Source organism: Ambystoma mexicanum, chromosome 10 (assembly GCF_040938575.1).
Source record: "Ambystoma mexicanum isolate Mex_15411 chromosome 10, UKY_AmexF1_1, whole genome shotgun sequence".
Taxonomy (NCBI): domain Eukaryota; kingdom Metazoa; phylum Chordata; class Amphibia; order Caudata; family Ambystomatidae; genus Ambystoma; species Ambystoma mexicanum.
The window spans coordinates 1710681298-1710708458 of NC_090932.1; the positions used below are offsets into that span (position 1 = coordinate 1710681298).

The window sequence follows — 27161 nt, forward strand, 5'->3', positions numbered from 1 at the left end:
CTGCACCTACCCACTTTGCCTACGTGACATATCTGCAGACACTTTCCTCCAATCAGGTTAAAAGGCAGCATGAACCTTCACTTTTACACAATGGGATCTTTGCTCACTGAGCAACTGTTTCAATTATTTCCTTTCGCGCATACTTTCTGCTTTCTGCAAACACAGAAAGAGAGAAAAAAAATGCCAGTGCACATTTGAAAAACGAATTTCAAAATATGTTTTTTCACCTCATTTTGTACATGGGACTACATTATAATGTTAAGGAGTTAGCATTAGTGATTAGTAATTGTTAATTAAGTCAGTCAGTTATATAAATAATGTTCAATGAAAAAAATTGATGTACTTTTACTCTCTGCAGTTCCACATTGGACTTTTGTTGCATTATGAATTCTATACCTTGCATGCCACCAGCCACATATTCACATGTTATACTGGCAACATAAAAATGGCTATATGTGTGTTGCACATTATTGCTGGCTCCAAAATGCCATCAAATTTATTGAAGCGCTATATACTCTTAAGCGCTATAAATATTATAAAGCGCTATATATATATATTACTACAGTAATGTCAGACCACGATTGCTGCAGTGCTCTGAAGAGGGGATTTCAACAGAAGGTACTTTTAAAACAGAGCAAATGTTTAAATATATTCTTATGCTAAAAAGGGAGTCCTCTGCCTTAGGCATTCCTGCAAACAGAAGGCACATAGTTCTAATAACTGCAGATGCCACTCAGCCTTATTTGCTTCACAGTGATAAACCCTCAGACCGTTGGGCCCTGACACGAGCCCGAGTAGACTGCCTTTGGTTGGGGGCCCGAACAGAAAGTTGGTCTCACAATGTACAACCCACAGCTTGCCCTTGTTGTCAGTGGCCGGTGGAGGACCTTCTACATTTTGTGCTGTTTTGTCCATATTATACAGACCTAAGACGGAAAACACTCTTGCCATTACTTAGGTCGGTTTGCATGTCCCAGGCTAGGCCGCTTTATGTTATCTGCTCTCAGCTGCCACGCAGCCAGTGGCTTGGGGTTTGGTGGACTATCTGAGAAAGGCCTGGCATCGGAGAACTAAATTCATCTCTCAAAATTTGACCGAACATTGACAATTTAATGCGCAATCTGGACCTTTTTGGTGGATACTAAACACACATGCACTTTTTAATGTAATGTTTTTATGGTTGTATCATGGTTTTTTTAAATGTAGAATTGAATTTTGTATTGTTTCATGTATTTTTATCTCTGTATTTGCTGTTTATGGACAATTTGTTTCCGAATAAACTTATTGATTGATTGATAACAGATAGTATTCCCAAAGCAAACTCCAGCTCTCTGAAGTTCAGGCTGGTACTCTCATGTACCCTTTCAACAACCACGCATGCGCGGTATCCCGGGACGACGGGATACACATACTGCTCTGAGCTCATTTGCCGTCGTGATCCCGAGACGAACGCTGTCCACCGGGAGTACTCTTTCGCATACAAGGCAGCCCGCAGCAATCACGCCAGGCTGCCCGGCGCCGGACCCATTCAGGACCCACACAGGGAGTGCACCGTACACCCACCAGGTCAAAGATTCAGGAGCAAGCCACCCCAGGACACTACAGGCCACGTCTATTCAACCTACAGAATTTTGAGAGCATCCCACAACCACACGAGCTCTCCTCCTACCTCGGGCCCTACCGTTTTGTCCATTTGGTCCAGCATCTAGTCCCCCTGTGACCTAGATCCGAGTACTTGGGATACCACAGCACCGGCAGGGTCGTCCACATGGAGCACTGATGAAGGCGGATGCAGCTTTACTGCCACACCGCCGAAACGTGAAGTTAACTGGGAACACATGACTTACCCTGTTCCCGGTACCACAGACTTTATCAAAATAGTCTCTGCCACGTTTGCAAAAAATATTTTCCATGACCCTAGAACATTCAATGTTCAACTAAGGCAAAAAATATTTTCCATGACCCTAGAACATTCAATGTTCAACTAAAAGTTGTTTTTCACAGAATATATACTGGTTAAATTCCCATTTGGGGTCCCTGTGACACTCGTTTAACTAACCAGTACAAGTGGAGTTTTGGACTATGAATCCCCACTTGAGTGTCTAAAGACAGCACGCCCTTTGGGCACAAGTGCACAGGCACCTCCTCTACTTAACTTTGTACAGCATTTTCTGTAATCATTTTAGCAACCGAATTATTTATGTCAATGATTTAACAATTGATACCCCTTTTTTGTTGTGTTACTGTTGCGCTGTGTATAAGGCTGTTTTCCTTTTCCTTTTACACAATTGCCAGTTGCTTTGTTATTTCTCTGCACTGTAAATTAGTAATTTTTTGTATAATGTACGTTCTGATTATGTCTCATTTATGTATTACCTTTGCACATTCTGATTATGCTTCAATCACTGCACTACTTGCTTTACATGAATAACAAATAAATTAATGTGTTTCAATATTTTACTATACATACATAGTGAGTGGTTGTGATCTGTTGATTAAATCTTTGGATCTCACACCTGGGAGACCAACTTTTCTAATGCTCTGGGACAGTTTGAATTAATGTTTACCGTCCCTAACAGTCACTAGACTGCCTCAAAATTTAAAATAATTTGTTATCAGCAAGGGTACAAACGTTTGTTCACACACCCTTTCAACAGTCATTCACGGGATTGGGAAGGGGAAAAATACCACCAATGAGGATCCCTGGTTACTTGGCATTAACACTCACAACATTTCTGGACTCAGCATGGAGCGGAGACCCACATGTCGAGGTCTATGAAGTGCAGGCAGGAGAGGTGAAACATAAAGCAAAACGATAGGGAACTTTCACCAGCAAAGTGCAACTAGAGCAAAAGCAATGTGTAAACCATTAGTAAGTAATAGTAAAAAGTAATGGGAAGGCTAGAGTTGCATTGTTTAAATCAGTGAAGTAAACCAGTAAAGCTGACTTTGCTGGAAGGTCCGCCCAACGGAGCGTTGGAATTGCAGCGGTTTACAAACAGATACGGCTGCGAGCAGGTTTGCCACATCAGGCAACGCCAACACAGAATTGGCCTGGGTAAACAAGGTTTAAGGCAGGGCGCTCAGGCTGGATCCCCCTCTCCCTAAGGCAATTTTGCAGGGGAGGGGAGCTCCGGCTGGCGTAACAAGAAAGGGCAAAGAGGGGTATCCATGAAGGGGCAAGGCCCAGCGCAGTGTGTTAGTGGGCTAGAAAGGACAGTGGTTGAGAGGAAGAGTGAACAAAAGGGAGGGTATAGGGGGTCATGTAAACACTGATAGAAGGAAGCAGTGGCTTCCCAGCTAAATTATGTAAAGGCGAAGAGGGTAAAAACGTAAGGGGGATGTAATATAGAAAGTAAGTGAAATATAAAGTAAAATGTAATGTTCATAACAAAGTCAAAATAAGTGAAATGCAACGTAAAGGGTACAGTTTAAGAAGGGCGCGCAAGTTGGATCCCCCTCTGCCTAAGGCAAGGACAAAGATCGTTGGCAGTACACCAATTTTGAAAGGCAATTAGGCAATCAGAGATGAGGGAGGGAGAGGAGTTGGCCGAGGGCAGCCTGAAAATGAGTTGAGTGTCATCAGCATAGCACTGGAAGTTTGAGCAGAAAACGGAAATTCAGTAGGCGAGAGTTGCCAGGTATTGGTTAAAAAGCCAGGATGAGAGGTTAGACCCCTGGGGAACACCACAAGTAGAGAGGGAGATCGATGAAAGGAAGGACCCAAGTTGTACCTGGGAGGGTCGAACAGAGAGGAAAGAGGTCAGCCAGGCCAGAGTCTGATCAATGATACACAGGTTGTCACGAAGACGGTTGAGCAGGGTGGTATGGTTGACCGTGTCGAAGGCAGAGGAGAGATCAAGTAGGATGAGGACAGAGGGAATGTTGGAGTCAAGGTTGGAGAGATCTTCACAGATGTTCAGGAGAGTAGTTTCTGTGCTTCTGGCAGCTCTGAAGCCAGATTGGTGGTCATGGAGAGCCAACAGAATTAGAATGAAGGTTTAGCTGAGAGATGGCCAGCTTTTCCAGGAGTTTACCCAAAAAGGGAGTAATGGAAATTGGGCGATAGTTAGCCGGACAAGAAAGATCGGCTGTGGGTTTCTTGAGCAGAGGATGCACAAGGGAGTGCTTCAGAGGGGAGGGGAAAGATCCAGAGGCAAAGGAGAGGTTGCAGAAATCGGCCAGGGCCAGAGCGAGGGTATCAATGTGGTCCTTGATGGTTTTAGAGGAGCAGGGATGGACCTGTTTTGATGAGGCTTTCATAGATCGGACTTCTCTAGCGACCTCATCAGGAGAGATAAAAGGAAAGGAGGAGGAGGAAGGTCAAGGGAAGACCTCATTCCAATACATCACTGTCTTGTCAATAGGCCCTCCTGCCAGGGAGCCCAGACATAATCGAGCTGCAATTTCCAAGGAACGCCATCACGCAAGGGTGTCGGTCGGGGACGGGGATCCCCAGCAAAATCATCACGCCGCTGTCCGAGTCCAGAGGCCCAGTTTGTTGTTACGTGAGAGGAATGAATGGGGATGCATGACCATGGAATGGGGCCTAGCGGGGGCGTATAGTACTAGCCACCGGGTGCCTGAGGGGGAACTCTCTGCCGCCGGCTGCCTGCAGAGAGTCATGGCTGAGTCACTGGTCGTTCCCTACAGAAAGTACTGGCGGATTCCACAAGGGGACTGCACAGCCATCAGCTTAGAATGAGCGGCACCCAGGAGTATTAGACTATGCATAAGGGGAGGGCTAGGGCGCGTGGAAGACCTTCCAACCCCAAACGTGGGTGGGGGAAATTGGGGAGTGTATCGAAAGAGAAGGAGTGAAACAACGAATCCAACAAGGGGAGGGGAAGGAAAGAAGGGATTTAGAGATAAACAGGGCTCTGGGAAGTAATGATGAAACAAAGATTGGGGGTAGGGAGAGAATGGGGTAGTGAACCTGGGAAGAGGGACGGTTAGGGCGGGGGGGATACGAAGAAAACAGTTTGAAAGGTCAGCTTAGGGAGATAACTGGGAAATGCCTAGGATGAGGTCCTCGGTATGTGGTGGGAATATGGGCTAAGAGGAGCAGGATTGGGAAAATTAGGGGAGGACCTTTAGGAGCTGGGTAAGGGGAGGAAGATGGGGAAGGAATGGCTAACGGGATCCGGGGGAAGGTAGCTAACGGGGGAGGGGGCCTCAGTAGAGAACAGTATGGCTAAAAAAGAAAAGGAGCTGGGCAGTGCAGGGCCTGACAGGGGCGGGGGGGCTGCTGAGGCGGATGAAGTTTGGACATAACTGGGTTCGAGGAAGGGGAGGAGTCCTGATAGGTTTAAGGGAAGAACGTCATGGGGATCAGGAATTTTGTTTTGTTTGTTTATTTATTTATTTGTAACACGCGCCAGACCCAAGTGTATCAGGGCGCGAAGGATAAGAATACTTTAGACTTACATGGTTGCAACGTTAAACAGTTAAAATCCCATGGTTACAGGGTTAAACAATAAAGAGATCATATACAAATTTACAAGAGCAATACAACATTATGGAGTGTGGAGTCAAATTAAAGGATAGGCATCGGTACATAAGTGTAAGGATAAAAATCAGTGCAAGAAGCATTCAGATTGCGCCTTTACACAGTAGGGCAGAGTAGGACTAAGAAGGCAGTCAAATTCCATGCAAGTTGCATGATTACACAATATACACAATATTTGTAAAACACATGATATATACAGTAAACAATATAAACACAATATGTGCAGGTGGAACAGGAATTACATGCTATGTGTGAAGGGGAGGTCAAAGGTAATTTTCCTTGATCCAGTGGATGAGGTTGGACCTAAAGCGAGTGTAGGGTAGATCTTCTCTCAGGGGCGGTGGGAGGGAGTTCCAATGTCGGGCAGCTTTTACCGGGAAACTGCTTCCACCTGTCTTGGTGCGTTTAAATCTGGGCACCGTTAGGAGGTTGGCATTGGTGGATCTTGTGGGGCGGTTGGAAGATTGTCTCGTGAATCTGGCTATGAGATATTGTGGGGCTGCATTGTGGAGACATTTGTGGGTTAGAGAAGCTGTTTTGAGAAGGATTTTATCTTTCGCGGAGAGCCAGTTGTTGGATCTTCTGATGTGAGAGATGTGGGATTTCTTGGGAATTTTGAGGGCTGATCTTAGAGCATTGTTTTGTAAAATCTGGATCTTGTTGGTAATGTATTTATTAGACCCTAAATGAAGGGCATTACAATAATCCAGTTTGGACAAAACAAGGGCTCTTGCTAGAGTGATACAATTATTGGAGGAGAGAAAGGGTTTAGCTGCTCTGATTAGCTTACAGGTATATGCGGTAGATGAGGCCAGGGAGTTGACTTGTTTTTTTAAGGTTAGCGTGGAGTCTAGGTAGAATCCAAGGGTTTTGACTTCCTTGGCTACTGTGATGTTATTGTCATCTGTTCTGAAATTAGAATAGTTGTGGCCCACTTTGTTAATGTTAGTTGGGGTACCGAGGATGAGGAGTTCCGTTTTGTCATCATTCAGGCATAGACCGTGAGAGGCCATCCATTCCTGGATGATGAGGTACACTCTATTCACAAAGGCCAAATCCTTGTTGTAGTCTATCGTCAACGGGATGAGGATCTGGGTATCATCTGCGTAGTTAGTTTAGGTGATACCCAGGCCATCTAGATCATCAAAAAGGGGCTTTGGCTTTGTGAAGATGTTGTACAAGGTGGGGGACACACAGGAGCCCTGAGGCACACCGCAGGTAATAGGTATGGGGTCTGCAGCTGCTGTGGGAGAGAAGACGTGCATTGTCCTGTTGTCAAGGAAGGATTGGATCCAGCCTATCGCTTCTTGTGAGAAGTGGGTGGCAGAATCCAGGTGGTTGCACAGGATTTTGTGGTCCACTAGGTCAAATGCCGCTGAGAGATCAAGTAGAAGCAGTAGTGCCGCTTTTCCACTGTCTCTCAGCGCGTCAATTTGTGCCTTGAGGTCAATCAGTTCAGTTTCTGTCCCGTGTTGGGGTCTGAAGCCTGACTGGCGTACTCCTAAAAGGTGGTTGCATTCCATATATTGTTGGATCTGAATGTTAGCAACCTTGTCTAGTATTTTAAGCAGGAAAGGGACTGTGGTGATGGGGCGGTAGTTGGTTGGTATGGATGGGTCAAGTGTTTGTTTTTTAAGTAATGGGAGAACCCAGGACAGTTTCAAGTTATTAGTTATGGTGCCGGTAGAAAAGGAAGCGTTGATGGTTTAGTGATGAATGGGGAGAGATCACGCGCAGCATCCTTTATAATTTGTGCTGGGCAGGGGTCACCTTGGCAGTTCGAGGGTTTGAGGGTGAGGATGACTTTTTCGACCTCTACGATGGTTACTTTATTGAAGTGGAAGCAGGAAGGGAGTTGTTGGGGGGGGAGGGGTGGAGTGCAAGGGGGCGTTGACAGAGAAGGTTTGTTGGCCTTAGGGGCAAGGTGGAGAGTTTCTTTTTTATTGTCGATCTTGGCTTGGAGAGTTGCTACCTTGTTAGCTAGGGCATTCTGAATGCTGGTGCACAATATTTTATCCTTCAGGCAAGTGTCAGGGGCTTGGATGGGCGTTTCGATCTCTTTAAGGATAGTGAACAATTCTTTAGTACTTGAATTGGCTTGAGTAATATGCAGGTTGAAGGAGGTTTGTTTGGCGAGGAAAATTTCTTTTTTATAGAAAGAGGCTAGTTTACTAAGGTTGTTTTTGTTGGTGACAGAGGGCTCTTGTCTCCAAATTTGTTCTCTTTTACGGTTTCTAGTCTAATGGCTTTCAAATGAGGGGAAAACCAGGAGTTCACGTGTTTTTTAGGTTTACTCTTTCTGAGTTTTAGTGGTGCTATACTGTCTAAAGATGAGATCATTGTTTTATTGAAAGGATCTGTATGGTCAGGTAGTGAGTTCAAAGTGGGGAGGATCAAAGGAGTAAGTTTCTCTGCTGTGATGTTTCTTTTATTTCTTGTGAGAATGGCCGGAGCTAGGCTATGGTCGGGGGTAAGGGAGGTGTAGCCTCTAAGGTGAAAGTTATCATGTGGTGATCTGACCAGGGCTGAGGTGTTATGGTAGTAATGGAAGTCTGGCAGTTGTATTCAGCTATCCAATCTAGGGTCCTTCCTTTAATGTGTGTTGCAAACGTCACTTTTTGGGTAAACCCCAGTTCAGCGAGGGTGTCATTGATTTGCGTGGCATTATGGTCTAGAGGGTCGTTGAACCATAGGTTAAGATCTCTTAGGAGAAAGCTTTGTGAAGAGTTTTGAGGTTATCAGATAGGATATTGGTTAGGTCTTCTTCGAAAGATCCTAAGGGGCCAGGGGGTCTGTATATGAGGTGGATGGTCAAAGTTTGGGTGTCAGTGATGGGTAATTTAGCTGTAAGGGATTCGCAAGAGTCAAGATTCTGTGTTGTGGCGAGTCTCAGGGCAATGCAGGTTTTAGCGATTATGGCAAGGCCTCCACCTCGGGATTTAGTTCGATCTAGTCTGAGGAGTGTGCAGTCCTCGGGAATAGCTAGCATGATTGCCGGGCCTGCTGCAGAGTGTAGCCAGGATTCGGTAATAGCAAGGAAGTCAATTTTTTCTACCTGGAGTAGATCAGCTATTTCTGTGGTGTGGGCTACCTTGGAGCGTGCGATTATTAGGGCACCTCTGATGCTAGTCTGGGTAGTTGCCCTAAGTGGTATCTGGGTGTAGTTTGGACGATTGAGAGGGGTGTTGATGTCCTGATTGAGCTGAGTGTTAAGCGGAAATGGAGGCTTGGTGTTGAGGGCCTTGGGAAGGATATTTTTAGTACTGGGCTTTGGGGTAGTTTTGAACTTAATGGAGGAGTTTTTAGCATTAGGCTGTGGGCCCCCCCGGGTTCTAGCAGTATTTGTTCTGAGAAGACAGGAGGTTTTAGCTGTTGGTTCGAATAATTTGGAGAGCCTAGCGCGAAGTTTGAGGTTTCTCTGAGGGAGATTGCATGGTCTGGTGCCTAGATTAAAATGACTAAAATGACTGGCAGGGTTGTTGTGAAGGGTCGCGGGATGAGGGGTAGTCATTGCTAGAGGAGAGGTGGGTGTCATCGTGGTATTCAGGGTGCAGATTAGATTGAGGATAGTCCTCAGCAGGACAGTGTAGATGGTTGGCAAATACATAATCGACACTGTCTGAATTGTTGGCACTGCGAAGGTGCCTAAGTTGTCACAATTGTGGCATCTAGGTCGGGTGGACCAAAGGGGAGTGGCTAAGTAAATGTGCAGAGATGGGATGGTGGTGGGTGAAACATGGTAGGGCCAGTCCTAACAGGGTTCAATTGCAGTGAGGGTAGTTTGGTCAGAAAATGCGATATCTCAAGCAATATGGTATCAGGATGGCAACTACAATATGCAGTGCAATTAGGCAGGGTTGGGCACAGTGCGAATAGGCTAGTTCAGAGATAAACTGACACAATATGCAATATGTATCAAGATGGCAAATACAATATGCAGTGCAATTAGGCGGGGTTGGGCACAGTGAGAGTAGGCTAGTTCAGAGATAAACTGACACAAAATGCAATATGTATCAGGATGGCAACTACAATATGCAGTGCAATTAGGCAGGGTTGGGCACAGTGCGAATAGGCTAGTTCAGAGATAAACTGACACAGTATGCAATATGTATCAAGATGGCAAATACAATATGCAGTGCAATTAGGCGGGGTTGGGCACAGTGAGAGTAGGCTAGTTCAGAGATAAACTGACACAAAATGCAATATGTATCAGGATGGCAACTACAATATGCAGTGCAATTAGGCAGGGTTGGGCACAGTGCGAATAGGCTAGTTCAGAGATAAACTGACACAGTATGCAATATGTATCAAGATGGCAAATACAATATGCAGTGCAATTAGGGGGGGTTGGGCACAGTGAGAGTAGGCTAGTTCAGAGATAAACTATCACAGGTAATAAAGCAATAAGACAACAAAAGCCTAATGTAGGTGAGCAGAATCGGTCATAATTAATCATTTACATGCATTGTTTCAGGGTGTTTGCGACACAAGTACTAGCAATTGTGGGGAGGAGATATTACAAGCCTTTCAGAGGTGTGCTGTTGTGGCGCAGGCATGCAAGACAATGTTGTAATATAAACAATCTCAACATTATGGAGTGGTCATATATTAAACTGTTGCTGGACTCAGTGCATAACATTTAGTGTGTCAATAAACAGGAGTTTGTTGGCTTAGATAGTCTGTGCATACGTAGTGATTCACACCATATTCTACTCACGGTTGCGCTAACCTTGTCCACTTGTTTAGGTCCATAGAGGATGATTGGGCAGTTTTTTAGCGAGGGATAAAAACGATACGGACCCTTTGCAGATTTTAAAGGTAAATCGAGTCTACCAAGGGGAAAGGATAAGGGGGTGAAGAAGAGGGAATGTAGGGGGAAGAAAGGAAGATATAATGGGGTGCAAAGTGATAAGTTGGATGGAACTAATTGAAAGAAATTGATGCGTAAAAAAATAAGTGAAAAATGAAATGGGAATGGGAAAATGAACTGAAAAAATGAAACGAAAAAATGAAAGAAAAAGTTGGCATGGGGAAGAGAGGGACGGGTAGGGAGGGACGGGGCTGTGACGAAGTCAGTCTTTACATAATATGGCAGAGGTTAAAATAGCTGGAATGTATAGACATGAATACAATCAGGAAGTCCAGGAAGGCACACATGTATGGACTTTCCTCTAATGTTTAAATCTCTATCTTGGGTTGCCTAGGAAACATCTCGTGAGGAGGGGAATGCGGAGGACGACGGTTTGACGTGGGCTTATTGAGGTGAGAGGAACAGCTGATGGGAAAACGTCGTCGGATCGAAGGAGAAAAACAGATCGGAATAGGAAAGTGTCAAAGTCAGAACGTGAACGGCAGAGACGTTGCTTCGCAGCATTTAAGGCCGTCCGAGAACGAGTGGTGAAACTGACGAGGCGATTCCCGGCGAGCTGCAGAGACGTTGCTTTGCGGCATTCAAAGCCGTCTGACAACGAATGGGGAAACTGACGAGGTGATTCCTGACGAGCCGAAACAAAGTAGCTTCACGCTGCCGGCTTTTAGATTTCCAATCTACAATACACAAAGCTATCGGAGGTGAGTGAAACAGAGAGAGAGAGAGCGAATGCTTCGTGTTCAACGTTAAGGAGAGAGGGGATTCGAGTGGCCGTTGTCGCAGGGTGACTGTTGAAGTTAGCGCCGTTGCGCACTTACTGAAGATCTCACGGATGTCGAGTGAGATCTTCAGGGTATATTGAAGTTATGAAATAAGCGCCGTTGCGCCAACATTATTTTTAAAGAGTTAAAGAGTCAGTGAGACAGTGAAGGGGAGATACAGACTGGATGAAAGTAAGCATATGTCTCACCCAACGTTGATGAGAGAAGGCGAAGTCAAGCAGGGCAAAGTAAAGGGCGAGAGAGTTACTGCTCAGAAAGAGAGCGAGAGAGAGGAAGTATAAATCGCTTTGAAAGGATGCAATAGCATCCATACCAGAAGACCAAGTTTTGACAAGTGAAAATAATGAAAGAGCTGCTCCCAAGCTGTCCAGCTTCAGTGTGCTAGAACAGGAAGATATCAGCAAAAATAGAAAACATGTGAAGGGACAATCCAATATACATATCACTTGCAGCAACTAAGAGACTTATGCAAACAAGAGTTCTGAAACCACAAGGGAGTTAAGAAAGTGATAACAGAGGGAGAGACATAGACAGTTCAGTGGAGAAGGCATTAAAAACAAGAAGTAAGAAAACCCAAAGAAAAGAGACATTAAAGTCATAGTTTTAAAGAGTTCAATGAAAGAAAAGTTTGAAACATACATCAATAGACTCTTACCTGAATTTAAAGTGGCCACATATTCCTTCTGAAGTTCACCTCATTCAAGAAAAGACGTATCCTTTTCAATCTATAAAAGAGAGAAAGAGAAAGAAAATACTTGTTAAAAAAATAAAAGAAGTGGATTCTCGTTGTAATTCACACAACCTACGTATTGGCTCTGAGTCTCATTCATGGGTAGGGATGGACGGGGCCCTCGACGTCTCCGCAAGGAGGGGGTAAGGATGCTACTCTCAGCGCAGAATCCTGAGGGTATCGGCAAAAAAGAACACCTGTAAGATAACTCCTGACTATATGTATGCTAATAAAGTTTGCTGTGGCAATTTCACTTCCACTCAGCCAACTGGCCCTGCCTCTCATTCAGGTATCTGGGGCGTGGGGGAGTCCAAGGGGAGGAAGGGAGAGTGAATGGAATGCAGACGCAAGGGTGTGTAAGGGTGTGCAGTATCTCGGGACATGCCCCCGCTGCGGGGTGTCGGTGCTAAGAGTTTCAGTCTGCCATCCGAAACACGCAGTGCATTAGCGTTGGCTACAGGCTTGTTCATTAAATGAAAAAATATCCGTGGCTGCCTGGCAGGGCCTGACATACTAGCAGAGGGGCACGTCCAGTGGCGGCTGCTTATTTAGGGTGGGGGGGTGCCGCCCTCCCACAGAGAAAACATTGTGTATTCATTTTAAAGAGTTTCAGTCTGCCATCTTGTGTTCTATAGAGCAGATGCTGAGGTAGCACCATTTTTCGTCCAGTCATTAGCTCAAATGGAGACATTTTGTTCGCAGAAGCTGGTGTAGGTCTGATGGCCATCAGGACAAGCGGTAATCGGATGTCCCAACTTGGCCCAGAATCTGCCACAAACCTTTTAGAATGCTCACAATTGTTTTATTGTACCTCTCAAATCCCCCACTATCGGAAAGGCGGTATGAAATATGAAGTTTCCTTTTTACCCCAAGTATCTCCCACATCTTTGTCATCATTTCGCTGGTGAAGTGACTTCCTTGGTCTGACTCAAACCTTTTGGGTAGGCCAGAATGCGAGAAGATGTGGTTGATCATCATGGCAGCTGCTGTTTCTGCCTTGCAATTTGGGGCCAGGAGACATTCCACCCATTTGGTGAACAAGCACGTTACGGTTAACATGTACTTGTTCCCCCTAGAGGAGCGAATCACGGGCCAGATGAAATCTACTTGTAAATCTGACCAAGGCAGTGTCATCCCCCTCTTCTGGAGGGGGGCTCCGTGGGTGAGTGAACTTGGCTGAAATTGTGCACACACAAGACACCCCTTGAAATATTGGTCGAGGTCCTGCCCCATGTGTGGCCAGTATGCAACCTCCCGCAAGATTTCTAGAGTAGTATGAAACCCCTGATGACTGGCTGTGGCCGTGTCATGGGTATGACTTAACATCAGGGTTCGGAATGAGGTAGGTACCATCCACTGGTCACATCCAGAAATGGACCAACAAACCGTCTTGGATTCAGAACATTTTGGGACACTTCGTCAACTCCCTGAGGTCCTCTTTCCCAATATAATCGTATTCCATTAGAGGAAAGTTCTCAGGGTCCTCAATGTGTTGATAGAATTTCCCAATAATCGGATCCCCCTTTTGTGCCACGATTAAATCAGCATCTGGGGTCTCCTTACTCCACTTGTCAGTTGAGAGTTCATTGTGAGCATTTGTCTGGTACCTGGTGACAGCAGTGACCTAGATTTCCCCCAACAGGGACTCGATCTCAGGAGATCCCCCTGAATGGCTCTGGTTTTACCCAGCTGATCAGCCAGGTAGTTTCCAGTTTTGTCTGGCCCCTCTATTCTGGAATGACCCTTAATCTTTTTCCAATAGATGGTCATTCCATTAGAGGTGTTAGAGGTGACCAGATCATCAAAAGTTTATATGAGCTTGCCATGTTTAAGTGGTTTGTTATTTGCAAACAGCATGCCTCTGGTTCTCCAATTAATCAGGTGCTCCACAAACCCGTTCTGGACATAATCTGAACCAGTGATAATGACCAGTTTGTGGAGTGGGTGTTGCACGGAAGTGAGGATGGCCTGGTAAACTGCCATCAACTCTGCCACTTGACTACTTTGGGGACTGATTTTGTACCCAGCGGAGGGTTCCGGGGCATCATTCACCCGGGCATTCCCCACGCCGGCCACCAGTTCCTTTTCCCCATTGTTGTCAACATGGTAGGAGCACCCGTCCACATAAACTGTGGGCATCCCCTGACATGTGTCTTCTTCATAGACTTTGTGCCCGGATTCTGTTGCTTTGGTGGTATTGCAAAGGCTGGTGTGGAGTATCCACTAGGATGTGTTCCCCCTGGATAAACGGGTGGTCATTTTTCAATGCACACACCATTACCAGGAGTGCCTTCTCACAATCGTTGAATCTTTCTTCCACAGAGGATAAAGTATTGCTTGCATAGGAGATTACTTTATTGACCTTGTCATGATTTTATTATAATACTGCTGTCAAGCATGTATTCGAGAACCCCGTCTCCAAGAAGAACTCCTTGTTTTTCACAGGGTAAGCTAGAAAAGGCGCTTGTGAGAGACTTCTTTTGAGTTGTTTTACTGCCTCGGCTTGTTCTGGACCCCACTCCCACGTAACCCCCCAATCAACAGATGGATCAGGGGTCTTGTGACCTCTGCGTAATCCTCAATGAACTTCCTACTGTAATTAGTCAGTCCAAGGAGGCTTCTTAGTTCACGCAGAGGGTTGGGATCTTTCAGTTTTAGTAGTGCTTCCACTTTCTTCTCCTGGGGACAGAGACCCTCCGGGGTTATTTCATGTCCCAAGAAGCTGACACGGGTCCTGCACCACTGTGCCTTGTGGAAGGACAGTTTTGCTCCGGCAACCCTCAACTGGGTCAGAACATAGCGGATCTCCGCTATGTGTTCCTCCACAATTGAGCTTTTAATCAAGACATCATCCACATAGGCCAGGTTAACCCTTTCACCCAAGTTGGGCATGGCCTTGTGTAGGAAGATGTTGAATTTGTTGCTGGAGTTTATGTATCTGAAGGGATTTCGGGTCCATGTGTACAGCTGCCCCCCGGAGCTAAAGGCCAGCTTGTATTGGTCCTCCCTACTGACGGCACGGTCCAGTATCCCTTTGTCAGGTCAATAGCGGTGTATACCTTTGACCCCTGGATCTGGGCCAGCCCTTGGTCAATGTAGGGAAGAGGCCATCGGGACATGTGGACCCATTTGTTCAGCTCCTTAAGGTCTGCGCACAGTCTCCATTGTCCATTTGGCTTTAAAATCCCCAGCACCGGATTATTAAAGGTGCTGTGGACTGGACAAATTATCCCACAGAACTCTAGGTTTTTGATAATTTTTGTCAGGGACTCCATAGATGCGAGAGGCAAGCGATATTGCCTCACAAATACAGGAGCCATCCCAGGGTCCGTGGGAATTGTGGTAGTATGTATCTCGGTGCAACAAAAAAAATCATACGAGTCCACAGCAAAGATATCTTGAAAATCTAAGAACACCTATTTCAACTTTTGCTTTTGTTCCTCAGTCTCACAAGCATCAGCAAGGTTGACCCGCTCTTCAACCATCTGCCTGAAGCCTGGAAAGACTTCGGGTTTCGCAATCTCAGCGGCCTCCTCCAGCTGTGTGGAGAGGTCTCTGGTTAAAGTGTTGACCTGGACAGAGGGTTTCAGGTAGGAGAGGCAGTCATTGTGGACCTGGAAGATCACCTCATCCTTCCTGATGCCCGTAAGGGCAGGAAGAGTACACCAGGAAATGTCCCCCTTGCCGGCTGAAGATACTTTCCGGTGGTATGTCATTGTCACTGTCATTGTCATAGCAGTCATTGGGGATTGGTCCTATCAGTTCATTTCCTAGATCATGGAAAATGCTCGTCATCAACCGCCATTCCAATAATGGTGCCTGCTCCCAGATTGATACTCCTGAGGTCGCTGTTATCTACCCCTATTGGAATGGTGTTGTGTTCTACATTGAACAATGGTGTTGGGTTTAACCCCAACCCCTGTTGTTGAAGATGGACATTGAGATGTACATATGCGTCTGGATTTTGTAGTTTCTGTCCTCTTTTAATTTTGAATTCAAGTGGGAATTGTCGGGTCCTTCTTGGGATGGTGACCTCCTCTCCAATTTGAACTTCAACTGCATACGGCAGCAATTGAGCTGACCGAAACGCCTTTTCAAAATCATCAAAGCCCATGGGATTGCCCCCTAGTCGGGACCAGGCCTTGTAATTTATAAGGTCCAAATAAATTGCAAACCGATTGAGAATGTCACTGCCTAAATAGAATGCAGCTGGGACATTTCGCACGACCCAGCAATTATGCTCTATGCTTTTGTCCCCTATAGAACTTTTGAGCATACACCTGCTAGGCAGGAGATGTTTGGAATTGGGAGTTTCCAGGCCCATTTCCCACTTATCAATCAATTTAAATGTTGTAATAGTTGGATCTTTTGGGAGTTTTCTGAACATGGCTTCGCTGATGAAGCTCTTTCCATTGTTCAGGCACACTCTGGCGAGAACAGACCCCTCTGGAGTCATGACTATGACCGGGTGCTTCACCTTATGTCGCCCAATTTTAATTTCCAAATCCGCAGTCCCCTCAACAGGAATTTCATTCAGTCTGGAGTTGTCCAGGAAGAGGGGTGAGAGGGATCTGGTGTCTCTTCCCCCTTCCTGAATTTAGCTGCTCAGAGGCCCTTCTGGACAGAAGAGTGGCCTGAGATCCAGTATCCACCAGTGCTGAAAATGCACATTGCCCTTGCACTCGGGCGGGGGCGTAGAATCTACCTCCTTTCTCCTCCATGGGGCAAAGGTAATGAGCATTTTGGGCAAGCAGGGCGTTCAATTTCTTTATTTTGGACTCCGACAATGTGGGATTTTGGAATCCCCTTTTTCCCTTAGCTCTGTGCTGTTCCCCCTTTACCTGGTGGCGGTCACTAGAACCAGTTTGTGGGGAGGATCCCTCCATTAATATTTTGTTCTCAGGATGACAATTCTGGGTTTCAGGGATGGGTGACTCTGAATCTGTCCCCAAACCCACCCAGTCTTCATTCAGGTCTCTTGGGACCCATTTCTCTTTGGGAGGAACTCCCCCATCCCTGAAGGAGAAGATTGTCTTCCCAGAATCCTCTAAGGATTCTTCCCCTTCAAACTGGAGGACACGGACTTCCTCCACAAAATGGGTCTTTTTGATTTCTTTGTTTCTCCTACCCACCCTCTGTCCCCTTGGTTGCAGATTTTCGGGGGTACGAGATTTTAGTTCCGGTTCCAGGGTGTCCAGGGGCTTTTCACGGGTGAGGATGGAAGCTTCCTCTAGGGCTTTGCACCCCCTTTCCTCCCGTGCTTCCTCCTCTGGAACCTGTGGGTTGTTGGGGTTCTCTCCCCGTCATTGTCCCGGGGTGCCAGACCCTTGGTTTGCGGGGTTCTGAGCCGCCATGTTCATCTGAGGGTTCTGCTGAGCCCTCAACATGCGACTCAGATCCTGTGTGAGGTTCTGGACCTGGCGCTCCAGTTGGGACACCCGCTCCGGCTGGTACGGGGGTCTTGGTTAAAACCTAGGTTGTTCTCGGGAAGGGTAACTATCCCTTCTCCCGTAGTACCCTGGGTATTGGAGATTCCCTTGGCCTCGCCTCTCCTGAATTGGGTGGTCTGGACTCCTGAAAGAGGGGAAAGAAAGGAGGGTTGTCCTACAGGTTGGGGTTTGGAAGGTACCGGGGGAAGAAACGTAACCCAGGATTTGGGGGATTACCTACCTGAGTACCACCTGCCGCTGATTGATTAGCAGGCCTTCTTTGCCTCTGATTTGGCTGGTTTTGGGAAGGTGTGTTTTTACGCCCACCCCCCATTTCAAGGTCTAAAATGGGGGCAACCTTCACCTCTGCCCCCTTAGCAGCAGCGGGGTTGTTGGTTGGTTTGGGTTTTTTTTGTCTGGTTTTTGCTTTCTGCAGGATTTTGGACCTCATAGATCCGGGAAGCATGCTCTATTACCCAGTCCAGGGTCCTGTCGTCATGAAAATCCCTCACCAGCTGGGTCATTATATATTTTGGGAGCGCATGAAAATAGATGGTTATAAATTCTCTACTATTCGTGCGCACCCTCCTGGTAGTTTGTGCAAAGGCGCGTTTTAGCTCCTGCACAAATTCTCTTGGGGCCTGATCCTCTCTCATTGCAGATTGTAGGCCACTTTTCGAGCCTCCTGGGTGTTTCTGTGGGCGGAAAAGTGTTTCAAGATGGCCGCCTTATAGGTGGACCACCTTGAATGGTTTTGGTCTTCCAGTCCAGCAAAGAAGCTGGAGTACACCAGAGAGAACGTCCATTTGGCATAGTGTATGCAATTTTGGCTATTTTTAATGTTAAAGTCAATCATTTGTTCATATAGTTCCAGATGCTCCCAGACAGAATATTTTGCATTTTTGTGATACAGGGTTATAAAATTCCCAATAGCCTTAATCTGTCTAATGTGGTCTTTCACCAGAGCTCTCTTCTGTTTATTGCCCTTCTTTTGCTGCGTCACCCGAGTCCACTCGCCCTCAGACTCAGAGCTGCTACTGTTTGAGGTCTCCTCATTATCTTCTAGGCACTCCATGATTCTTTGAGTTGTGAGTGGCTCGCAGAATGGTGGGGCCTAGTTTCTTCTCCCCTGTTGTACCTTGGGCTATCTGGGTCACTCCCCTTTGACTCCCTCTTTCGAACAGAAGAGTAGTCGTCTGCCTCCTCTCTGCTTCCAGGGTAAGTGGAGGGTCCCCCCACTGCCCTGATTGGGTGGAGGTCTTCAGAATGCTCTTTAGGGACCTGATTTAATGCTGTTTTTCTGCAAAGTGAACCAAATGGTTCCTTTGTAAGTGATGCTTCTGTAGGTCTAGCTCTCTGAGTTTCTTCTCATAGGAGTCTTCCTGATCAGATATTTCATCCAGCCTGTCCATCAATCTCTGATGGGCGGTGGCCTACCTGCTCAATCATGCTAGGCCTGTTTAAGTCTGGCTGCCTCATGGTTTTGGGTTCATGTGAACCTGTGGGCTTAAAGTGCGCAGTGCCTTGTGCATACGAAGTGGTCAATGGGTTTGAGGCCCTTAGTACAGAGGGCATCACACTGTTTTCAGGGGTTGCCCTGTCCCTCTCTGCTTGTTCGGGGTCCCTCAAGTTTGGATACAGCCTAGCATACTCTTTCTATAACAGCTCCAGTTTCTCCTTCTCATCCACTATTGCCTGACGGTAGGCAAAGGCCTGAGCCTTTTGCTCTACTATCAGGGATTGACTTACTTCTATTTCCTTTTCTTGAGCTGTTACCCAACTCCGGAGTCCACTGTTCTCCTCACAGAGGGCCTCATTGTCTTTTTGTGCTGCCTGTATGGTCTGGGAATACTGAGACAATTTTTGTTGCTTCATCTTCTGAGTTTGCGCATTTTTAGTTTGGGTGCTCTCTTCAGGAGCACCTTCCACTTGTCTGGTGTGCCCCAATAAACTTTCATATTCTTTTTTTAGTTCATTCAGTTTCTGGAGGTCTAACTCTCTTTTCTGTAGTTCTGTTTTTAGGTTGCACACTTCCTGACAGAGGGCATCTTTTTCTTGATACAGAGCGCCCCTTTGTTCAGCCAAGTCATCCCTTTGTTGCTTGATAGCATTTAATTTCTGGCGTTCTTGATCAAATTCTGTTTGCGAGTGGAGTTCTTTAATAATTAATGTATTACTTTCCTCTTCCACTTTCTCAATCTGCTTTGATAACATGGTTATTTGTTCTGAGCAAACTTTATTATATTTAGTTGTTGATTTCGTTTCTGTTGACTCTCTTCCAGAGACTCAACCTTTTCCTGACACTCCTCTTTTAATGCATCTAATTAGGCCTCTTGGTCTGAATTATTTTGTTGTTGTACGACCAAGTCCTGTTTTAGCTCTTTGATGTAGTTTTTAAATTCCGCCTCAGTATCTTGGCTCTTTTGCAATTTCTCGTCCACTCATTTTTATTCAGCCTGGATTTGGGTTAAGAGCTCAGATTGGTTTTGCGCAAGGGTTCTATTTTCTTCATATTTTTCCTCCATAACTCCCATGTGGAGATATATGTAGGCTGTGTATCGGACCATTTTAATCCTGTTCCTCTTTAATGTTTGGAGTCATACACAGTTTTCTCAAGGCTTGATGTAACAGGCTATCACATTGCCACACATCCATGTTCATGGCGGTGACCTGTTGCATCATTTCTACTAGCCAAGCCTCCTCATCTTGCTCTGCCCTCTCTCCTCTAACGAATAGTTTATGCAGAAGGTTCTGCCTAGCCATGTGTGTCTCCAATGTGCTAATTATGAAGAGTGTTCTTCCTTTATTAAATTATGTATATAAGGACAAATCTGTATTCCGTTGCTTTTTCTCTAGTTCAGGGTTGATTTTACTTTATTTTTACACACAGGCCTGATTCTTAGGGTCTAAGTTTTAGGAAGGCGCTTTTACAGTGTAACACAGTTTTCTAACCACGAAAGGTATCCCTACCTTTTCTAGGTTAGCCGGCTGTGTTAAGCTGTCACGGGTGGCAACACTTATCTCAAATCCCGGCACAAGCCCCCACTTGTACAGGGTTTAAAGGCACGGCACTCTCCTAACCAGGACTCTTTCCACTGGCAAGGGATGTGGCCCACAAGAAAACACTTTTACTTCATTTATTACGAATTCATTTTGAGAAGGCACCCCATCCGTCTAACACCCCCCTTTACAAATACCCCGGGTCGTAATGGACCATGAACCAGGCCGGTGTGTAATAAGGAAATATTTATTTAAATTTTTATTTTTAATAAAAATCAAATTCATTCAATATAGGGCAGCAATCACCAGTGTGGTGATAATTATACTGTAAATTGATAGAATACATTTAGTTTGACCTTCCTACATGAGATATACAATGCACAATTGAATAAAAGCAATATTACTTTTCAGGTAGTAGTTTCAGATAGCACCACAGATAATATTTCCCCCTGCAACACTCCATCAAACCCCTGTTAACCAAATTTTGTGTGGGTAGAAAGGAGTAGCAAGGAGTCAGGTATACTAGGCATATGAATGAACATCCAACCTTCCCCCACTGAATGGGAGGCAAAAATGGATTGAAAACTCTTGAAATTGAGCATAATAGCACTCGGAATTACTAAATATTTGTTTACATGTGCGGTTGCATGAATAAGGCAAAAGTGAGTATGGCTGTATCAAAGAAGTAAGAAAATGAGCAAACTATCAGACAATATACTAACAACGGGCATACAGTACAGAACATCGACTTCAGAAGGAAAACACAGTGCAGCAAAATCCCACTTGGAGAAATTGCAATTAATTCATTTCACAGGTTTAAAATAGCAAAACGGCTTGGAATTTGGGCTAAACAGGCAAATCGGAATTCGTATGTTGATGCTAAAGTACAAAGGAACATCACAGGTATGATATGTTAAATGTTAAAGGTATTTGTACCGCGCACCGTCACCAACGGAGTTGGTCCCCTGGCACTCTGGCGGATCTGAAAACCAGAAGGTGGGATGGGTTAGTAGGGTGAAGAGGGAATAGGATAGTGAGAGGAGTGGTGTTCTGTTGGCACTTCAACTCAGTGAACACTGCATGCTGAGCTTTTGGTGCGAGTATCAGAGCGATGTCAGTCCTCGTGTGCTGTTGGTGTGGTTTATGTGTTGTAGCGGTGTGGTGAAGTGCATGCGGCTTGCGGTGCGAGAGGTGGTTGTGTTCATTTTTTGAGCGAGTTAAGTATGAAGAAAGTTTAGAGCTTTTTTGGGTTAGTGGGTTATATGTTTTGCAGCTAATCACAGTATGGCTGAATGCCTAGATTTCGGGAATCCTGCTTGGTGCGAAAATGGCTAAACTATAGAGTCCTAGATAGAGGGGGAGAGGCCGACGCCCAACAGAGTGCTAAAGTTCAAAGGCACCTCACAGGTATGATATGAAAGTGAAAGGGTAACTCTGAAGGGATGACAGTATGGGATTCTTACAGGGAAAGGCTAAATCTATTTTAAAATGAAAGCAGTTGCACAGGGAAAATCGGTTTGAAAAGGAAAATGACAAGTTTTACTGAGAGTATATTTTAGTGGCTAGAAAAGAGGAATGCCGCCTGCGAAACAGATTACTTTGCAAGTGTAACCCCTTCACGCCGAGTGTCTCTTAAGATGGGAATTTAATTAATTCATTCCAAATAGTGCTAAGGACTTATACAACAGACTGAAATGATTGGGAAAGAACAGCGCTAACACATGGAGATCACTACAGATTTTCCTAAGGACAGGGTACACAGAGGATTCTGACAATCTGATCACAGCCTGCCTTCCCTTTTTAACAACTGACAACTGCCTTATTCTCGCCAGAACCCTCATCCTATCCAAAATCGACTACTGCAATGCCCTTTACCTCGGAACTAGCCAAAGAAACATTGATAAACTACAGGTAACCCAGAATAACGCCATCAGGGCCGCTCTCAACATAGCCAGGCGTGCCCACATCTCCTCCATCAGACGCAACCTACACTGGCTTCCCATTGCACGGCGTATCGCCCTCAAAACACTTGTTCTTAGTCACAAAGCACAGAATAACGCTGCCCCGGCTTACCTATCTACGCGCTTTGCCCAACACACAGCTTCCAGACCACTAAGATCTGCACAAGCGCACACTCTCATCATCCCTAGTTTCAAGCTTCAAAGTGCCAGAGGCTCGAGCTTCCCAGTCCTTGCAGCGAAGCTTTGGAATTCCTTACCCAATGAACTCAGGAATGTCCCCGCCCTCCATTCCTTCAAAAGTAAAGTAAAACACTGGCTCCACGAGCAAGACGCCATGGCTCACTGACCTATGTATCACAGTTTGTACCGTCCTGGCTACCGTGTATATAACCGATTGACGATTGGCTGCCGTTCAGGCAATATCTAGTGGATGTCACCCAACAGGCATGATCCCCCGAGGTACATGTGTGATGTTACTTATAGACCAGCCATAATATGATAAGGGTTGCTGAACCGCAAGAGTTCGAATAAGGAAATAAACACAGGGCAATAATGGAATTTCGAGACACTACGGACAACTGTTACACATTATAGAAACCGGATTTGAATTACTGTGAGTCTTGGACGAGGGAGGGGGGTGTGAAGGTTGGGGGGACAGAAGCAGGGGAAGGGGTTGATTGTACGTTGAAAATAGATAAAGAAGGTTTTTTTTAAAAGGGTGGCGTCATCGGATGTTATAAGTAGCATGCCCGGCGCCCGTTGCCTTCAGTTCCGTTTTTCTGCAAACGTGATTGCTTCGTGAAACTCTGCACACCTCGTACTTCTGAAGTACCGTTATTTGCTTATTCTTTGACAATGTCTGCCTTCCACCTCGACGACTCCTCATTCCAGGTTCAAAAAGTGTAAGGAGTGTGGCTCGAAGATGTCGATCACGGATCCGCACAGAGTCTGTCTGTGGTACCTGGGCGAGGGCCATGAGACGGATTCTTGCTACGAATGTCAAGCCATGACAGGAAAGGCCTTGCGGGAACGAAAGGGGAAATTACAGGTAGGCAAGGTTTCCAAGCTCCGTAAATCCCGACCGGCTGGGGCTTTGACCGGTGAGTCGAGGGGCGAGTCTCCTCGTCGGAAGAAGTCCAAGCGCTCACGTTCTCGTAGTGGTTCCTGCCACCCTTTGTCTTCGTCGAAGGGGTAGAAGCAAAGGCACCAACGGTCGCCTTGCTCTTCTTTGTCAGGCGGACCCCTGAGAGGGTGATATGCCACTCCAAGTCATCGAAGCCGGCGGAGTGGGAAGCTTTCCGTATGGAGATGCTTAAGATTTTTGAGAAGCAGGGCACAGCTCTGTCCGTGCCTTCTGTAGAAGCCAGCAAGGAGTGGTCTAGGCCTGATACTCATGTGCCCTTGAGCCCGGGTACTCGGCATGATTCCCATTGAGAACCCTCGATACCTTGAGACAAGGTTTCGAGGGATCACTGGAAGCAGAGCGATAGGTCACGGGGTCTGACTTCGTCAAGGCCTTCAAAGCCGTCAATGCAGTCGTTGGTGCCGGTTATATTTCGATGCCTGTCAGGCCTTCGGCACCATTGTTGAAGCCATTGACATTGAAGCCGTCGACGCCGGTGGGGCCTACTTTACCGGCTCAGCCCCCTGGGCCTATTGCCCCGCCTAGGAAGGTTTTGGCTAAGTCTAATTCGATGACTTCGACACTTTCCAAGACTCTGACCTCCATGCCTGACAAATTTTGTGTCCCTCTTCCTAAAAAGGATTTTTTTAGGAACCGCACATCTATTTTTGAGAAGAAACATACGGATGAGGAGGATGCTCCCTTTGGACTCCAGTATGGGACACCTAATGTGCCGGAGTGCCTCATTTTAGAGGAGAGCAGGATGCAGAACCTGAGTGACACTCTACATAACGCATCTGGTATTGATACCCCTCCTGAGCTGGAGTTCGGCAGGCCAGAGCCTGGGGAGCATGCCGACTCTTCAAATAGGCACCTTATGTCCAAGGTGGTGGAATACTTAGGCTGGTCCAGACCTCCAGCACCTTATGATCAGGATGATCTTAAGGATATTTTGGACAGGGGTGCGCCTACGGATCCTGTGTTACCATTCCATGTGGCTCTGCAAAAAAGGATGGCCAGGAATTGGTAGACCCCGGAAACTAATCTAGCGGTGGACAAATCTTTGGCAAGAAAATACCGCCCCTCCAGTAGCGAACCCGGCTATCTGTCACAACATCCCACTCCCGAGAGTCTTATGGTCCAGGCAGCTAGGGCTACCTCGAAGCAGGTCGCATACCCTACCATCCCTCCTGATAGAGACGATAAGCGCGTAGATTGATGGGCACGGAAGGTAATTTCGGTGGGGAGTATGGCGTTGAAATCTGCCAACTCCACCTGTGCGCTTGCAAAATGTTTGTACACTCTGTGGAAGTGCATTTCCATGGTGGCAGAGCATATTCCAGAAGGGGACGAGAGGGATGGCTTCCTAGCTATTGTTAGGGACGGCAAGGAGGCCATGTGTGAGTCCCTCCAGTCTGGATGGGATTCTGCGGATAGTGTCAGCAGATCCATAGCCATGAGCACCGTGATAGGCAGGTTTGCGTGGTTGCGGAAGTCGAGTTTTGCACTCGATGTGCAGGCTCGTCTTCTCAACATGCCATTTGACGGGTTTCATCTTTTTGGCAGCAAGGCTGAGAAGTTGCAGACCTCTAAGGCAGCCGCCAAGTCTTTAGGTAACCTCAGCCTGTTCATGCTAGTGGACAACCATGGAGGGGTAGATCCTTTGGTTATTACTCCTCATTTGGAAAGGTGAGAGGAATGGCCAGTCAAAGGGCCAACCTAAGTTCCCTCGGGGTGGACGAGGTAGAGGTGCCAAGTCAGCTCCAGCATCGGCCTCTGTGCCTTCGGCCTCTGAAACAGCTGCTTCAAAACTGCTCTGAAGGCTTTGGTCACACGTCACCAGTGAGTGAGCGAGTTGCAAGCGCCTTCTTCCAAGCCACCCTTTACCATATTCCACAAGGACAGAGATTTATTGAGGGTGAAGCCCTCCTTTTTGCCTAAGGTGGTTTCGGAGTTTCACCAACAGCAGAAAATTGTGCTACCAGTATTCTATCCTCCCCCGCATCCTAGTAAGGAGGAGGAAGGGCTACATCGGCTGGACCCTAGGAGGGTGCTAAGCTTTTATGTTTCCAGGATGTCCAAATTGAGAGTGGACGACCAACTCTTTATAGCGTATACTGGACGCAGACTAGGCCAGGCTGTTTCCAAACAGACCTTGTCTAGATGGATCATCCTGGCTATCTCTGAGTGCTACAGACTGGCAGGCAAGGACCCTCCGGAGGGTTTATGTACTCATTCCACCAGCGGTATGGCCACTTCGTCTGCTCTGCAGAGAGGTGTACCTATTAAGAACATCTGTGATGCTGTAACGTGGTCATCCATACTCACGTTTACCAAGCATTACTCTTTGGATACTTCCCATGCTCCGGATGTTGCTTTTGGCATGGCAGTCCTTTATTCTGCCCTTTGAAATTTCTGCATGTCTAAATTCTTCACCCTCCTCATTTTATTGGGCTCAGCGTCTCTAAGATAGAGACAAGCCCATGTGAAGTGGGTCACGTGACCACATGACGTGAGAGGAGGGAGGGGGAGTTAGTTTGTGAATAAAGTAAGATGTACAGTCCACCGGTGTGCGCTCCATTTATTTATGCAGGGCCTTCCAGCCCTAACAACTGGCGACAAGGCTTATACCTCACACACCAAAGACCTCCTCCTCCTCAGCACGTGTGATCCTGCCACGCTATTCCAACGCGGCTGCCTGAGCTGTGTCCGCGGCTGCCCTCCTGAAGCCGGTTCCTCGAGCGGCACGCCCGATCCTGGGCCTTGGGCCTCATTACGACCCAGGCGATAAGTGGTTAACGGCGCCGTTAACCACTTAGCGCCTAATTACGAGGTCCCTTTGCGGGACCCGACCTTAACGGCTGGTTTTATCAGCCGTTAAAGTAGGGACCCGCAAAGGGACCTTGGTGCTAAGAACGGTGCCGCAATTTGCGGCACCGTACTTACCGCCTTCCCCATTCCCATTGAGCCCTATGGGGCAAAAATGGGAATGGGGAAGGGCCATGGCGGCATGGGGAATTACCGCCCCGCCAACCTCGGAATGGGGTGGTAATTCCCCATTCTGCCATGGCGGAGTCGGTAACTTACCGGCATGGACCATGGTGCTAATAGCAGCATGGTCTTCCGCCAGGGTCGTAATGAGGCCCCTTGCCTTCCTCCTCCTCCTACTACGGCCTCCAGTTCATAATAAGGATGGCGCGCATCAAGGAAGCGCCGCCCCCGACCCGCGTGACAGTCCGCCAGCGGATGAAGAGACAACACCCTGCAGGCCGCGTGCTCCTGCCAGGTGGGTGGGTGGCGCCCCTCCCCCCACTCGATCCTGCGCACGCGGGCCTCCTGAGTGTACGTTTTAAACTGCTGAGTACAGTGAACGCAGAATGAGGCAGAATCAGGGACGAGCCTGCTTCCCACCCATACTAGATCATCCATAAAGGAGCCTGCTCCTCCCAGCACTGTGCCAGGCCTCAGTAGCAAGCACGTGGAGACAAGGCGCACCGCCACCTGTCAGCAGCCACCAGTATACAGTGCGGCCACCATCTTGGGCACATCAACAGGAAGGGAAGTGTGCCTGACTCACACCATACCTGAACCCACTTGCCAGGCAGTTTACATCTGCTCCCTCTACTGGTGCCATCATGAGTTCACCCCCTGGCCAAGCTGCACAGCCTCAAGCAATCCAGGCTCCTGCCACAAAATCTACTGCCACTGCATGGCGAATGCCTCCCCCATTCTATATGACCCCACAAGTTGACAATGG

General features: G+C 46.9%; 1 long non-coding RNA gene across 3 annotated transcripts in view; it reads right to left on the reverse strand.

Annotated features, from left to right (window-relative positions):
• Positions 1-27161, reverse strand: part of LOC138492759 (uncharacterized) — a 450582-nt gene that overhangs the window by 202470 nt on the left and 220951 nt on the right. For all 3 annotated transcript variants that reach the window (XR_011276260.1, XR_011276261.1, XR_011276259.1), the window contains exon 5: positions 11817-11886. This is a non-coding gene — a long non-coding RNA (uncharacterized lncRNA). The remainder of the gene's footprint in view (positions 1-11816; positions 11887-27161) is intronic.